This window comes from Sapajus apella, unplaced genomic scaffold, assembly GCF_009761245.1.
Source record: "Sapajus apella isolate SASKATOON/1434 unplaced genomic scaffold, GSC_monkey_1.0 scaffold94, whole genome shotgun sequence".
NCBI lineage: Eukaryota > Metazoa > Chordata > Mammalia > Primates > Cebidae > Sapajus > Sapajus apella.
This window is the reverse complement of record NW_022437034.1, coordinates 2,418,867-2,435,542: the sequence shown is the minus strand read 5'-3', so window position 1 is coordinate 2,435,542 and position 16,676 is coordinate 2,418,867.

Genomic DNA, 16,676 nt, shown 5'->3' with positions numbered 1-16,676 from the left:
GAACAAAAGAAACCTTTGTCACGCTGCCTCGATCTGAATCTGTTATGATGGCACTGCTCAGCATTACCTGGACTGACTCTTGTCCTTATGGACTGGAAAGTCATCCCCTTACCAACTTCTTCACTGCCCATCTCTCTGCCTCAGCTGTGATAGGGAATCATTGCTGTTCCTGTGATCCTAGTTGCTCCCTGTAGCTGTGACTTTGGGGTCCTTCTGTGCTTGAGGGTGGAATGCTCCAGTGAGACATGTCTCCTTTATCAGATCCCTCCCATCCACGCGAGATCTCTGATGCTTAGTTTCTTTCTGGCCTTTGTCTATGTTGGGCCCCGGAGAACTAGCTGTCATATTAACCTTCCTTTATTTTATCTCTGTTCCTAGAAAACACTAGTCTTGTTCTCCTGGGCTCTTCCTTCTAAGCTCTTAGACCACTTCCAGAAAGAGCGTAGACATCTTTATCTACTGTGGTACAAACTAAAGACAGAATACCACTGTCTTTAGCTAACAAATATTACTTTCCCATACTTCTAAAGATGACAAAATGTCATCTTTATCTGCTAAATACCAAAGTTAAACCTTGGGTTAAAAACACTTGAAGGTTCTGCCAGAAGGATGTTGATAGAAAAGCACACTGTTTAAAGACCAACACTCCACTTGATGTTCTGATGTTGCTTCTAGCCTTCATTCAGCACATGGGGCCTTAGCCAGGCACGGCTCTGGTTCTATGGCACACATGTAGATCTAGGGGCTGTTCAGCCAGTCATAGGAGCCCAAACATCGCTCCTGGCCATTTGAGCCGGTGCCTTAGCTCTACCAGAGGTAAAGACCTCCTACCAACTCCTCCTGACCCGCCACTGGCTGGCTGCTGTTCAAGGTTTCTCCCTGCGGCCTGCCCAAAAGCTGGCCTGGAGCCTTCCTGCTTCATGGAGGACCTCTGGAACTCCACTGATAGAGAATGACTGAGGCTGGATAACCAGGCCAACCAGCCCCTGCCTAGAAGGTACCACAGAGTGTGTACTTTGTGCCCCAGGGGCCCTCCTGTGGCCCAGGGCAGAGCAGTCTTTAGAAAAGCAGGAGGCTGTGGTGGATTCCCGGGATTACTGCCTGGAGCCTTGCTATTTGGAGCCCCCAGCAGCCTGGGTGTATAGGTAAGAGGCTGGGGATGCCCTGGGCTTGGATCCTCACCTCATTTTTCCTATACCATGTTCGGAGCCCTGCCCAGGCAGCTTCTCTCGCCTTTCCTTTGAGTCTTCAATCCTTAAAGGGGGAGGGCAGGAAAAGACACAGCTGGTAGCACCTGGAAATCCCCCTTTATGCCCTGGCTTGCCACCCGGCTCAGCATGTATGTGTATGGAGGCTTGTCTTTGGGGGTCATCATCCTGGTCCCCCTGGCCTGTTCTGTCTTCTCCCAGGTAGGACTTCCTGATATCCCCTAATTTGGGGTTATCTGCATGGCGCCATGGCCAGCAACATGGAGGAAGGTGTTTGTGGGTCTTCCCCTGTGTGTTCTAGGTCTCCTAGTGACTGCTCTCCCTAATCTTGACAGGCTGCTACTTCACTTAGACTCTAACCTCTCCTTTTGCTCATGTCAGTGTTCATCAGGACTGAGCTGGACGTTCCTTTTACTGGTTTTGGATGTCTAGGGACTAAACTGGCCTTGGACTCCTGGGGTATGGGGCCATTGTGGCCAGATGAGACACTTCAGTGTGTTCTCTGGGGTCTTTCCCAGATGGGGGAAATGTGGGTGAGACCCTGCACTTGTCATGGATTTGTCATGGTCTTACTCCTGGCTACCTATATGCAAACTCTCTTCCTCTTTTTGACATCATTTACCATCCTGAACTTTGGGTCAGAATGTAGGTGAGCACTTTCGCCCCCCTAATGGAGGCAGTTGCGTGAGTGTAGCAGGGAAGGATTAATCCTTAAGCAGGGAAGCATCTCTAGCCAGTGGCCCACCAGCCTTTCTGGCATCCAGCCTGTTTTGCCCCATATGCTGAAGTTCTTACCTCTGGTTGGGGTTGGTTGGGGTACAGTGGTGACCAGGGGAAACAAGCTGAGTTGATGGGAGTCCCCATCCTCAGGGACTATATGGGCATGCTTAACACTACGTATATAGTGATGCTATAGAAGTTGCCCATAGGACTCCTATTACTCTGAGGCAGCAGATCACCTAAGTATAGAGGTTCTTAGACTAAGTCAAGGCATAGCACTATCAGATGCAGAGAGACTAGGAGTGATATTGGAGAAAGAGTTTATTTCATTATTTCCCAACTTACAAGACTCATCAGAAAAGTTTAAGCGCTCAAGTCCTTCTCCTTGAGTCTCTTTGGAGAAACTACGATGTTCTGCAGCAACTCCAGGGGCCTGGAAGGATTTGGAAGCCAAGGTCCACTTGCTGGCACTTGTCCTGGGTTGCTCCAGACCTTGGGACTCCTCTTTGAGATCCAATGTCTGCTTTCACAGGCCTCAAGTTATGCCCATATAAAACATTCCTGTCTTGTGTCTAGACTGTCATTCCTATCAAGAAATAAGGCTGAAGTTCCCTATGTCTACAGGGACAAAGCAAGTTACAGCCTTGCTGGGAGCACTGGCTCTCTTGAGTGGCATAAATCTTTCCTGTGACACTGAGTCAGCGGGTTCTGGGGCCCTAGCAGCTAGTTTTCCAACTGGACTACCTAGGGAGGACTAGGGCTAGATCAAAAGGGGGTTGAGTATTGGCTGGACTTAGCCAGGAATCTGAACATGGTACCGGGGAGAACAAACATCCTGCCTGTGGTGTCCTTGGGCCCCTTGAGTCTGGTACCTTCTCTTTACCACCTCAAAGGGGAGTGACCTTGGGGATATAAGAACGAACAGAGGCTGTGGGGATGGGGTTGCTGAATAGGGCTATATCCAGGTGGAAGCTGCTTTGTATACAGCCTTCTAGACTAATATCCCAGGAAACAAGCATGAGAAGCCTAGAGGGTTCTGGGAAGATGTTGACTTCTGGAGCCTTCCTTGTCCTAGCCCTAGGATGTGCTAAGGTAGAAACAGTGACCCAGGCAGAGGGCCTCAGCTGGGTGTGGGTGATGAGCAGGAGGCAGGGTGCTAAGACACCATGGATCTCACGGGATCTGACTGGGTCCAGGCAGCATTTCTGGGGATGATGGAATCTGTTTAGACAGCAGAAATTGGGGAAAAGAGGAGAAGGGGAGAAAGAGGCCAGCAAACAGTCAGTGGTTGGCACAGAAGTTGTATGGTCTCTACATGGACCGGAAGTTTAACCTAACACAAAACAGTGCACAACTGTGGCATGGAACTAGCTTCAAAGGGCTTGAACCCAGAGGGTTTTATAGACAAAACTATGGGACAATCGGGCACATCTAGGTTTTCATGTGGCCCTCCCAGCCCTGAGACCTGTTAGCAACAGAAGAGATGGGAATGGGCTCCCAGGGCCAGACTGTCTATGGAGAGAAGTCTTGGGGCATCTCTCCTGGGTGCCATGGCCTCCCCAACTCTACCTCCCCGTGGGGAGATCTGTGTTATTGGAAGCGGTGACTGTTCTCTGATGACATCCTAGTAGCATGGCTCTGGAGCTGGTCCTCTGTCCTGAGCAGAAGGTGACTCTACAGGATGCTGTCGGAGACATCTGACACCTGTTCCTGACCTGACCCCATCTAAGACCAGGCTGAGGTCACAAGTATATACATTCCACAAATACAGGGGTACCTTCTTTTCTCCAACTTGAGCCCCTCAAAAGGATAAGAGGCCCTATGGGGAGAAGAGGTAGCAGGCTATAGGTTAGAGTAGGAAGAACCAATCCCCTGCAACAGCCAGGTCTGAGGGTAAAGGCTGGAATGCTGGGGGGTAGTGCTGCTGTCGTAGGCTATCCCCAGCTTGTGGGCGTTCTTCAGAGCCACGCAAAGACTGCTAGGTGGACTGATGTGGTCTGAGGCACTGGCAGCTATGACATGCCACCCAACGTAGAACTTTCTAGAATCTTTATAAAAGGTGTTGGTGTTTCATGTCAACAGTATATGTTCCTACTTGAACCAGAACTTGTGTTGGACCAAGCTGAAGTTGAAGCCAGCCACTGCTGGGCTGGGATGAGGCCCCCTGATCTGTGTAGACCACAGTGGAGGATGACCCTGACCAGTGGTGGCCCTACAGCTAGGTGTCCTCACCTCAGGACACTGAACTGAACACTTGAACAATAGATTCCCCAATAGTCATTGCTGTGGAGTAGCTGGGAGATCTTCTCAGCAGGCATGAAAATGACACAGGAGAAAACTTAGGGATCTTTCTTGCTTATCTTTCTCTGGGAGAGCTAGCCTTTCCCCCAAGTGGCACCTGATTCTCCCCTTGGAGTCCAGGTCACGTGGGGAACTAGAGACCCACATGACTGAGTCAGCAGAGCTTCACTCAACGCTGAACCTGTGTCCAGGCTGGCCCGTGGGATGGCTGGGGCTCTCTGGCCCTGGGAAGACATGCTGAGAAGACCGAGACAAAGGACCTACAGCTCTTATGTGGGGTCATCCCTATACTACATGGCTTGGTTACTCTTCCTTCTGGGAATCTGCAGTTGCCTCAGACTAAACCTCTTGCTAAAAGACTTCAGCCTCAAGGCTCCTGGTTCATACTCATCAGAATTATCTTCTCACATCTGCCTCAAAGCCTCCTGCATTCTTGGTACAGCTCCTGGATGTCTATTCAGGTTAAAAACTCCCCTATCCACGGTGGCATTTGGGTTTCTGACTGTACCTAGTTAGTAGGTACGGACCTATGTTGGGTACTGTAGCCTATTCTATCAGGGGACCTGAGGGCACTGAGCAGCCCCTTCAGGCTGACCAGGCCAGTAGCTGAGTCCTTCTCTCCACAGAATCCAGAGCTCTACCAGGGGTGACTGTTCGGACCCCTTTTACCTCTGTAGGCTCCACGACTCCTGGAGGAGAGTTGGCAGACTTGAGCCAAAGCCAACATGAAGAACCAGAAACTGTGAATGTGCATGTCTGCTGGAGGCAGGTCAGGGCCAAGACTGCTTATGCTAGCCACTCGCTGCCTGTAACACGTTGTTGGGGGGAGGGGCGGCTGCAGTGGGATGTGCCTGCAGGGCCTAAGGCTGTGATGTAGCCCCAAGGACCCAAAGCCTTCATGCCTTTGCCATGGCTGAATGTTTATGCACAAACCTCTTCTCTTGGGAATGGAAGAAAATGTACTATATACCCCTGCTCCTGGACTAGCCTCTGAGGCCTGTGGCAAGAAGGGGTACAGATGGTCCCAAAGGGTAAAGGGATGAGGGGGGCTGACCACTAGTCTAGACTCCAGGGTGCCATCCTAACAAAGTCACTCTTTGTTCTCAGAAGCCGGCACTGCCCTGGCACCTTGGTAGCTGTAGCCTTGCAGCCCGGGCCTTGCTGTGGAAGCTGGCCTTCTCATGGTAGCTATGGGTTGGCCTGGGGCATTCCCTCGGTGGCTCTGAGGAAGGTACTCTCAAGCATTCACCTTGGAGACTGGATTCCGTCTTTCCCACTTAGTTGTGGTAGAAGAGATCTCAGTGCTTTCATCCTATGTGAACAGGTAAGGGCCAAACCTGGGGAAGTCGGGGTTATGTAAATGAAACTAGCCTTGCTTGCCGCCCTGCCCCCCTGGATCCGAGTCCTTCTGCCTGTGTTTGGGGGAATTCTTTATCCTCTATCTTGATGGGAAGCAGCACTCACTTGCTCTTATAGCAATGGAAATTCCAGTAACCTTTCTCCCAGTCCCTCTTGCAGATAGGGAATAAACACGTGACCCAGCCTCCATGGATCAGACACATCCTTCCCAGACTTGGAATAGAAGGCAATGAGGTGAGGATTCTAGGACTGGATACCTTCCCAACTGACAGTTGCAATAAGACCAAACTTTGGGCAGCTCTGGCAATGGCCACACCTGCATCCTGCCCATGGGACAGCATTTAGTGCTTGGTGGGGCCAAGGTATCCTTAGCCAGGCAGGTCTGTGGTGTGGCCTCGGGACCTCAGGCCCCAGCAATCCTGGGACTTCTGTGGCTACCCCAGTTTTCATCATGAGTCCTTTCTCCTGAATTCTGCAAGGCTGTTTTGTTGCTGGTGACCGAGAACCCTGATGGAGAAGTTGCTAGCTGGGCTCGCTGCAGGAAAATGACCGGTATGTTGGCCTTGTTGGGGCTGAAGTCAGTGACAGTCTGGCTGGTATTAAGTTGAGGCTCTCACAGCCTGTGGCATGTGGAAACAAATTCTCACTGAGAGTGAGATGTCCTTAGAGCTGTCCTGCCACCACCCGCTTAATCACCGTTGTCACACTGTTTGTGTTTTAAAGGAGTAGCTTGCCACTCAAAGCCTCACCTTTAGTAGACAAGGTGGTGGCTGGGCCTTGCTTCTCCTTAGAAGGAGCCACAAATGCCCTGGGCTGCTTTGCTTTCTGAAGATGGCATATGTCACACTTCAGTCTCGTCAGTGGTGGTGTGACAGACTGGCAGCTTCGAGGGGCTCTCGGAGTAGGCAGAGACTTGGCCAGGACAGGATGGGGCTGCAAAGTCCTGCCACTTGGTTCCTGTGTCCCAGTAGGATGCTGGCATCCAAGCCTCTAGCGAACAAGGCCACTATATGGAACTTCCAGCAAGCTCCCAGCAGCAGGGGAATCTCAGTGGAGGCCTCTAGGGTTTGAGGGCAGAGCCAGGCTGACTTCCACCTGTACCTGCTCTTGAAGTGGTGCTTGCTACTTGATCCCTATAGAAAGTGAATACTGCCTATGTGAGCCAGGTATGAGCTGACACACCCAGCCATCACTGGACATAGCCAGTGGTCTCAATTGAAGTCTTCTGTAAGAGGGTACCAGCAGTCCCAAAAACATGTAAGTGGCACGAACAGTTGGCTGATGTGTATACCCAATCCAGTCGCACAGCCACCCGCCCTTACAACTCATGGAGAGAGCCTAGGTATTCATCAGTGGTTCTAGACAACATGCTGATATCTGCTGGATACACTGCTATGGCATTCTAGCCCCATTCAAGGTGACCCTGAAGGCTCATCGGGAAGATCTTCCTGAGAATTCTCAGGAAGGGCAGGACTTCACACAGGTCACTCTTTTGCCTAGAAGGGTGCAGTCTAAAGTGATCTACAAAGATCTATGATTGGAGGCCAAGGATGTGACTGGCTGATCATAGACTTGGAGCAAGATTACATGAGTAGTGACGAGGAGGTTTAGGGAAGGAATGTCCAGATGGGGGCCTTGGAACTGATGCCAAGTGTGAAATCTCTTGTGAATGCTCACCAAGGCATGGCTCTGGACAAGGACCTTGCTTAAATGAGTGGGGCGCCTGCCCTTAAAATGGTCAGCTTCCTCCCCTAGTCACTCAGGTCCTTGTTTGAAGGAGTCATGGATGAGGAGTGGTGGGAGGAAGGAGTTAAGGCCCCGCATGACGTCTGCAATTTGCCTTTCTCACAAGGGCTGAACTCTCAGCTGCTGAGACCAACTTGCAACAGCGACCCTCGGCCCCCCAATAAAGCAACTTAAGACTGGGAGATCCAACCACCTACCAGTCCCCACTGGACTTCTACCATGGAGTGGGAAGGTACTGGCCGTTTGCCACAACCAGATATTCCTTGGATATATACCTGTCCCTGCCTCACAGGCTTGCTTGAAAAATACTATCTGCGAATTTGACATTCAGCTTCATTGTTCCCCATACAGCATTGCAGCTGACAAAGGAACTCCTGTCTCAGCACAAGTGAGTCAATAGGTGGGAGCTCACGGCTATTGTGCACCTCAACTCCCAGGAGCAGCTGCCTCTACAGAACGGTGGGAAGTCTTCCGAAACCTCCATTATGGTACCACCTGGGAGCCGCTGCTCTGGAAGGCTGGAGTACTGTCAATAGAAGGGGCGGCATGTGTTCTGAACCAGTGACTGTGATGGTGTCTTCCTCAGAGCCAGACCGCTTGGATCCAGATACTGAACAGTAGAAACAAGGTGTACCTCTTAATGTGACAGCTAAAGGCCTACTCCTAGCTTGACTTGCCTTCCTGGGTTTGTGAGTTCTGCTAGTTTTAGAGGCCTTAGCAACTTAAGGAGGAATGCTTCTACCAAGGGAACACAACTTTATCACCAAAGTAGAAGTGGAGAAAACCTCTGGTCACTTGGACCTGCCCTTTAAACAGGCAAAGAGTGGTTACAGAGCCGGCTGGGGAGTTTGTGTCAAAGATCACCCTCTATAGTGGAGGCAGGGGGAAGTAGTCTTCCCAGGCCAACCTCCTGCCACTGAGGGGTGGGTAATAGATGGCAGCCTAAACCTGGCCATACTACCAAGGTTATACTTACATCAGTAGAAAGACTTTGGATCACTCCACCTAAATCAATGGAAGCTGTAGATTAAGGGAAAGAGAACAAATAACCGTACCCTTGTAACTGCCCTAATAAAAGGTCTCTAATTTGTATTTTCCTTATGGTAACCAGCTAAAAGGTATGGCGGAGGAGGCTTGTGTATTCTGGTTCCTAGGTAACAATGTCACAGTAGGATTCGGATTGCTCCAAGAACAGAATACTTATTGCCTTGTATGAATCTGTTCTTACACAGCTGTAAAGATACCTGAGAATGGGTAATTCATAAAGGAAAGAGGTTTTAATTGGCTCATGGTTCTGCATCAGCTTCGCTTCTTGTGATTGAAAGTTTCCCTGAGGCCTCCCAACAGGCAAAGGGAATGGGGCGTCACAGATGGCAGGAGCAAGAGGTCAGGGTGGGTGAGGGGTGTCAGAACTCACTATCGTGAAGACGGGACCAAGAAAGACGATGCCAAACCATTCACGAGAAGTCACCTCCCATCACATCCGACCTCCAACAGGGATTAGATTCGACAGACTTATGGTTTGGCTCTGTCCCCACCTATCACCTGTGATACTGGATTAGAGCAGAAGGTAGGAGACCTGGGTGTTCTCCTAGGGAGTGGGAAGCTGGAAATGGCGGATGGGCAGATCTGAGTAATGACACAGCCTCCTTAAATAGGAAGAGTGGATATTGCTATTAGTAAGAGGGAGTAGACTGTAATGAAGAGCTAGGGGTGGTTTTTTGTTTTTGTTTTGCTGTAGACTTAAATGTCCTCACTAGCTCCCTTACATGGCCATGAGCTTAGTAGGAGTCATCTACCATAGATACGAGAGTATCTCAACTTCCTCAGCGAGTTCTATAGCACATGCTTGTAGGATGGCAGCAGTGAATCCCCAAGCAGTTCTGGGCTGTGATATCTTTTTTGGGGTATTGGGGGTATTTCTGGTTGAGCCTTGTTCTCTGGCCCTGAGTGATTCTGTGGGCTGTGTATTCCTTAGTAAGCTGCTTTTCTGCTTAAATCACATGAAGTCTGTTTCTGATATGGCCACTGGGTAAAAACACTTAAGGTACCCCAGATGTGTGATCTTTGGCCTTGAGTAAGCCACTGTCTTTCTAGAAGTACTGGGGGCCCTGCTGGCCCCTTCAGCCTGTGTATCCCGACTTTAACAGCTGATTCTTTAGCCTCGATACGTACCTGTGGGCAGCATCTGTAGGATCATGGTTGGACTTGTGCATGAGCTGCTTCCTCATTACAAAGGCAGCTTCCTTTAGAGTCCCCTGTCCTGATCTTGCACCTGTCTGTGCTTAGAACCGCCCCCCACCCCCCACCCCAGGGCCTATGTGAGATGAAAGTTTAGCTTTCATCTGGAGAAAGCCCACCAGGGCCTATGTGAGGCTTACACCTGATCCTTCTGGGCCGCTGGGCCCCTCTGACCCAGAGGCCTATTTCTGTGCCTTTCCTGCATGGCTCAAAGTTCTGAGCAAGATGCTGAGCTCTTTTCCAAGCCCAGGGGGAGGAGTGGTCCAGTATGGTCCTAGTTTCTGTAATAAAGCACTCCTCCTAGGGCTCCTGGGGGCTGTGGGCGGTTTGAACAGTAAGAATTCAGTATCCCTTGCCTCCCCATCCTCAGGGACAGCCAGGACAGTGCCTGGTCTGCCCCCCAGCTCCAGCAGTGCTTTGCTTAGTCCCCCAGAACGAGAGAAACCTACTTCGGCCTGTGGTAAGGAACATCACTCCTGTCTTTGACCTCAGCGCCAGGTAAACTAGAGAGCCCTGATAGAACTTCATAGATATGATATGAACTTGATTTGCCGAACTTCAGCTGGCGTTAGAGCCTGGGATAAGGCAGTCCAGGAGTGGAGAGTCACATGTTCTCTCTTCACTGCTGCCTCTTGTGTCTGCCCTGAATATCCAGAGCAGAGCTAGACAGAGCTGCCCAGATGCAGCTCATGTCTTTAAAAGCGTCCTAATTGGTCTCTGGGTTTCCATTCCTGCTCCCTTCCCCATCCTCAGTGTTTCAAATGTAACTGTTATAAGCACACAACATGGGCCTTCCCTGAGAGTCCAGGACTCCTAGTAGAAATTCAGATGCTGTCTAGCATGAGCCCTGACTCCAATAACTTCTGTCTCCAGAAACAGTTGACTCATGCCTTTATACCACCTGGGTCATTCCCTGTGTATAGGACTCCAAAGCACCCTGGTGCCAAGGAGATAGGAGCAGCAGTGCTTAGTATGGGCTGGGTGTGAAGTTTGGAAGGCTCAATCCCCTGTTTCCGACTAAGGAAGGTAAGATAGGAACTGTGATGGTAGGCCTAGCTGTGATGCTCCTGCGAGCGGGGCTTTGTCAAGAGAAGGTGACTATCTGCTCACACCTGGCACTGAGGGTGCTGTTAGGCATTTCCCATGCATAAGCTCATTTGGTCCTCACGGTAGTCACATGGGAGGCACTGTCCTCTTACAAGTGAGGACACGGAAGCCTAGAGGAATCACCTGCCTAAGCTTATGTGGCTGGGAAGCGGTAGAGCCAAGACTTCCTTTCAGGTTGTCTAGACCTAGGATGTATACTTCTTTCCCAATATGAGAACTCGAACATAGAGCCCGGTGGGCAGACTCTTAACACCCATCTCTTAACATCTCATGAAGCTTGTCACTTTACACCCCATCACCCGTCAATCTGTTTTTTTTCTTTTGAGATGGAGTCTCACTCTGTCACCCAGGCTGGAGTGCAGTGGTGTGATCTCGGCTCACTCCAACCTCCATCTCCTGGGTTCAAGTGATTCTCCTGCCTCAGCCTCCCGCGTAGCTGGGATTATAGGCATGTGCCACCATGCCCGGCTAATTTTTGTGTTTTAGTAGAGGTGGGGTTTCACCGTGGCCAGGCTGGTCACGTTTCAAAATAAGTTGCAATCACCCTGTATACTTTCCCTAAATACTTTAGCATACGTATTAACTGGAGTTTGAGATTTCAGTTTTATTTTTTGATGTAAAGTTGACACGAGCTTATGCTTTGAACCATCACGCTCTACTGCTGTGCCCAGGTACCACAAGGCAGACTAAACCATCAAATGGTTATTCAAGTGTTCACTAAACTGTCACATGCAAGAGGACTCATGGTTACAAAGATACATGAAATTCCCTTCTACGGGAGTTCACACCAGATGCAAAATTGAGCAGCAGCACCAGTGAGGAACATGGAGATACAGTGGAAGAACAAGCATGAGGCAATCCACACAGAAAAAATCAGGGAAGGCCTCGTGGAGAAGGTGCTGGGCAGAGTTTTGAAGTAGACACAACTGGTCGGGAATCGCATCTCAGGTGGCAGGCACTGCAAAGGCAGGGAGATGTGAAGTGGGGTGGCTTACACAGCTGCAGGCAGCCTGGGTTGGTTGGAACATAGAATGGGCATGGGGATGTTGTTTTTCTATTGATGCAAAAAAAAATTACGACTACAGACATGGCTCGAAACAACATGAACCTGGCCGGCGTGGTGGCTCACACCTATAATACCAGCACTTTGGGAGGCCAAGGCGGGCGGATCACCTGAGGTCAGGAGTTTGAGACCAGCCTGGCCAACATGGTGTGAAAACCCATCTCTACTAGAATACGAAAGTGGCCGGGCCTGGTGGAGTGCATCTGTAATCCTAGCTGCCAGGGAGGCTAATGCAGGAGAATTGCTTGAACCCGGGAGGTGGAGGTTGCAGTAAGCCAAGATCGTGCCATTGAACTGCAGCCTGGGCAACAAAAGCAAAACTGTCTCAAAAAGAAAAAAAACAAACTTATAGTTTTGGGGGTCAGAACTCTGAACTGGGCCTCACTGGGCTAAGATGGTGATGGCAGGGATCCCTTCTGGGGCCCCAGGGGAGAAATCTGTTTCCTTACCTTTTCCACGTCTAGAAACTTTCTGCAGTCCTTGGTATTCGGCCCCCTCCTGTCTTTAAAGCCAGTGATGGCTGGTGGCGTCCCATGCTGTATCACGCTGACATTGCTTCCTTTGTCACGTGGTGTTTAGCTCTCTTCCCTTATAAGGACCCTGGCAATCACACATAAGGCTCACCAGGGTAACCCAAGATCATCTCAAGATCTGAGTGCCTTTAATCATGTGAGGTAACATAAGCTTGGGTTCCAATCATCAGGCTGTGAACATCTTTGTGGGAGCCAGTATTCCACTGGCCATGGAGGGACTGGGTGGCAGGGACCCTCAGGGCTATGTGAGCTGGTCTTGGGCTGAGCCTTCTGGGAGGAGGCAGCTTTGGATGGACTTGAACTGGCAGAGAAAGGGCTGAGTGGCATGAGGAGAGGGGGAATGGTCCAAGTCTTCCCTACCTGTCGGGCTTGGCACAGAGGAGATGCCCAGGATGAATTTGCAAAATGAACAAAGAATGAGGTGAGCCTGGCTGGCGGCTGGGTGGAGTGGGAGGGAGCAGCCAGTGTTGAGCTGAGTGGAAATATCCCAGTGAGTGAGCCAGGGACCACAGCAGGAGGGCGGGGGCCCTCCGCTCGTGAGGGTTAAGACAAGTCTATTACTGTTTCCTTGTCACTCTGTCACCCACCTAATGGCCATCGATAGTAGTTGAATGAGAATTGATGGGGAGATAGATTTAATTAACCCCAGTGTCAGCGGCTGCCGGACCACCAGTTTGTGTGTTAATAGAGCCGCTGCCCAGCCTCTCCTGGGCTTTGGCTGGGAGCCCGGGGCCAGAGGAGTGATTCTGCTCGGTAGCAGAGGTGGCCCAGCAGAGGGAGGAAAACCAGGAGCTTGTCTTGGGCTTCCGCTCTACCACCCAAGATCTAGCAGCCACCTTGTCGGTCATGACTGGGCCACCTGGCTCCGCTCTCTTGGCTGGAGATCTGAGCATGGTGAAGAGGAGGACCCAGAGTCCACTGTGCCTCCTTGTCCTGAAGACAAGCATCCTGCAGGTTCTACCTGTCATCCAAGTCCCACAGTGCAGCCGTGTTCTTGGTGGCCCCTGCTCAGTGCCTGGGGCTAGACCCCCAGCATAGTGTGCATTCTCCATTCCTGGCTCTGCCTGTCCCTCTGTTTTTCTTGGTCCAGATGCCATCCATGCTCCCAGCGTGCCCCTTGAGTACCAGCCCTCCTGTGCTACCCACCCTGTCTCCACCTTTATTTCTTGATGGACTATTCACAGCTTCCCTGTGTGCTGACCTGACCCCTCAGCTGTGCAATCAACTAAGAGCATGACCATGCTGGCAGCGGTGCCAGGAGGCTGCCCCTACTTTGGATACCCATCCTTTGTGTGACAGCAGGGCCCATCCTCCCGTTATATAAAATGGGAATTTGCATAAGATGAGCCACCCCCAAGCAGGCAATGCTGCTGGCCCCCAGCTCCTGAGGCCCATTGTCTGGGCTTCTCTGACTTTGTTTCTTGTGCGAGATCCCGCGGGTGGTGACTGGTAATGAGGGGACGGGAGGGGGAACGACTCTGTTCTTTGGGACAGTAAACTCTGTGAGCACAGGAATCCTGCTGGTTTCACTGAGGACCATGTGCTCAGCACGTGGGAGCTCCATATTTGTTGAATGCACACTGTGATTGGGCTTGCCCCAGGGGCTGCCCATGGAAAGTCTTGGGCCTCTTAAAGGTCTGGATCACAGCTGTGGCCTGGATGAGACAGGCTCCCTTGGCAGGGAGACTATTTCTAACAATCTCGCCTTTCCACTCACTGTTCTGTCCCTCCATAGCTGTGTGACCTTGGGCAAGTTACTTTATCATCCTTAGTCTCAGGCTATGGGCACAAAAATAGCCTCTCCCAGGTGTGGCACAAGATTCAACGAGATGGTGAATGGGCCAGGCCTAGGATGTGTGCTAGTGTGAAGCCCCTAGTCCCTGGAACTGGTATTCTCTACGATACCTGCCACCCACCTACTTTGGCAGGGAAGGGGATGTTGGACAGAGCCCACCCAGGCTCTGTCCTCCAAGGACCCAGACCACTCCTGATGAACAAGCATTGGCCTTCCCTGCGGTGTCACAACAGGGATATCTGTGTGTGGACTTTGAGAGGTGCTTAAGAACTGCAGGCTGATGCATATATCTCCTTGTCAGTTCAGGCCTGGGCCAGGGCCCTGCTCTGTGGGTTAAGAGGTGTGCCTGTGACTCCCACTGGCCACCTGCCTCCTAGTGTCTGGGCACTGGGGTGGGGGCCACACTGACTCTGAGGCAGGTGTGTGGCAGCGGCCACACGGCCTGCCAGCACCCAGCGTCTGTCTGGCAGCCTGCTTCTCTGCTTCACACCTCTGCTGCCTTTCATTTTCAGCTCTGATTGGTTTTCTTGTTTTAACACATACCCCAGGCCCTGTCTTTGACCCCGGTGATGGATTCAGCCGCTCCCTGGGACTCCAGCTGCCAAGCTCATCTGGAGCTGCTGGGAGTGCGGAAGGGAGGGGCAGTGGTGGAAATTACCCTCTATTCCAGGCTCAGTGCAGGTGGGGGGTAACTTCTCCAGAGTCTGGAGGTGGCTTGTTGGCAGAGCAGTGGAGAGCAAGTCCCCTGGTGTGGAAGAATGGGGTTGGGGACTGTCAGGCACTGTCATGGGAAATGGATTTTCCCTCCCTGGGCCTCCAATTCCTCTTCCATACAAGAGAATGTGGTGGTTGTGGACTGCTCATCTGTAAGAGATGGAAAGTCAGTCCTCGAATGAATGGGATATTGATTTCCCTTCGTGCCCCTGGACGTGCCTGCTGCAAATATCTGCCCGCTGCCGCTGGGCCTCTGGAGATTGGGCCAAGCAACAGCATTACATGCCCTTGGACTGCAACTGGAGGGAGGCCCAGGGCTGGGGGGAGCAACAGGATGACCAGGAGCCACCTCCTCTGGACGATTGGTGAGAGGTCAGGGTGTGCTTTGTGTGAGTAAAGCCCCTTCTGGGTCTGCAGCCCTCAGAACAAAACGGAGCCCCCGTCCTGCTTCCTGCAGGCTGATGTGGGGGTGGGGTTGTCCCAGGCCATCGGGTGTTTGGTGTGTCCAGTGCTCCGGAAGCACAGATGTCTGGCTGAATGGCCCCCTTCAGACAGGTGTCTGTGCTCAGTCTCTGGGCCTGGAGACCAGGAGGTTGGTAAGCCTGGGAGGCGGGGCTTTTAATGCTTCGTGCTGTCTTCCCACTCCTCTCCTGCTGCTTTGTGGTTGATTTTTTTTTGTTTAAAAATGTATAACCAATACATTCTTACAGTAACAGATGAAACAATCCAACAATAAAAGGAGCAGTCGAGAAAATACCAAATTTGCCTTTAAACACACTGTGTGCACACACACGCTGCTTATATTCGTTACAGATTGTTTGTGTCCCTCCAAAATTCATACGCTGAAGCCCCAAGCCTCCGTGTGGGTTGTATTTGAAAATGGGGCCATCTACAAGCCAGGAAGAGAGTCCTCCCCAGAAACTGAATTTGCTGCTACCTTGATCTTGGAATTCCCAGCCCCCACTACTGAGAAAATAAGTTTACTGTTTACACCACCTAGTCTGCAGCATTTCACTGGAGCAGCCTCAGCTAAGACTGTGTGTGTGTGTGTGTGTGTGTACATATATATAAATAGGAACATACTTTATTCTGGAACTTGTTTTTATCAGGGCAATAGTAAACTTGAAGGAATTCATAGGTTCCGATGCTTGTCTTCTAATGAAGAAACACCCAGAGACAGGTGCTGTGACGCACACTCTCGTTTGTGTGACACATCTCGAAGCACCTGGGAGCACCCTCTCGTATGCTCTCCTTATCTCCTGTCCGTGACGCCCCTCTCCCACACTGCCTCCTTCAGGCTCTCTACCTGTGGTAATGACCCCACAGTAGGGGAAGCAGGCCAGAGCCCGAGTGCTTTGCTCGTGACTCTGCCACCAGTTGTCAGTTTGGCCTTGGGCCAGCTGCTGCCCACCCTGGCCTGTGTTTCCATCTGTGAAGACCCTTCTGTGTCTGACAGTGATTCAACATGCACAGGTGTTTACTTTTGAGGGTGTTTCCCACAGGTGAGCTGGGCCAGCCCCGATCTTGGGGACAAGGACTGGCGTTGAAAGCTATGTGACCACGCAGGGGCTGTGACAGAGCTCCAAGCGAGTGCGGGGAACAGCTGGGCTCATGGCCATCTGAGACCCTGCTTGATTTACCAACGGCCATGCTCAACCCTCTTCCCTTCTGCATGTGGGGCTGGGGCTGGCGCTGGGTGGGGCCCAGGGACAGGGAGAAAATAATCTGAGAACTTGGTGTTCTAGGCCAATTCTCTTCCTTCTAGCTGCGGGGCTTCTGGAAAGCCTCTCTGAGCCTGGTGTCCTTCATTCTGAAAGTTGCAGTGTTGGTGACGCACCATGCCCAGGTAGTTATTAAATGCCTTGTTAACTGCAAGGGGTTGTTTGGCT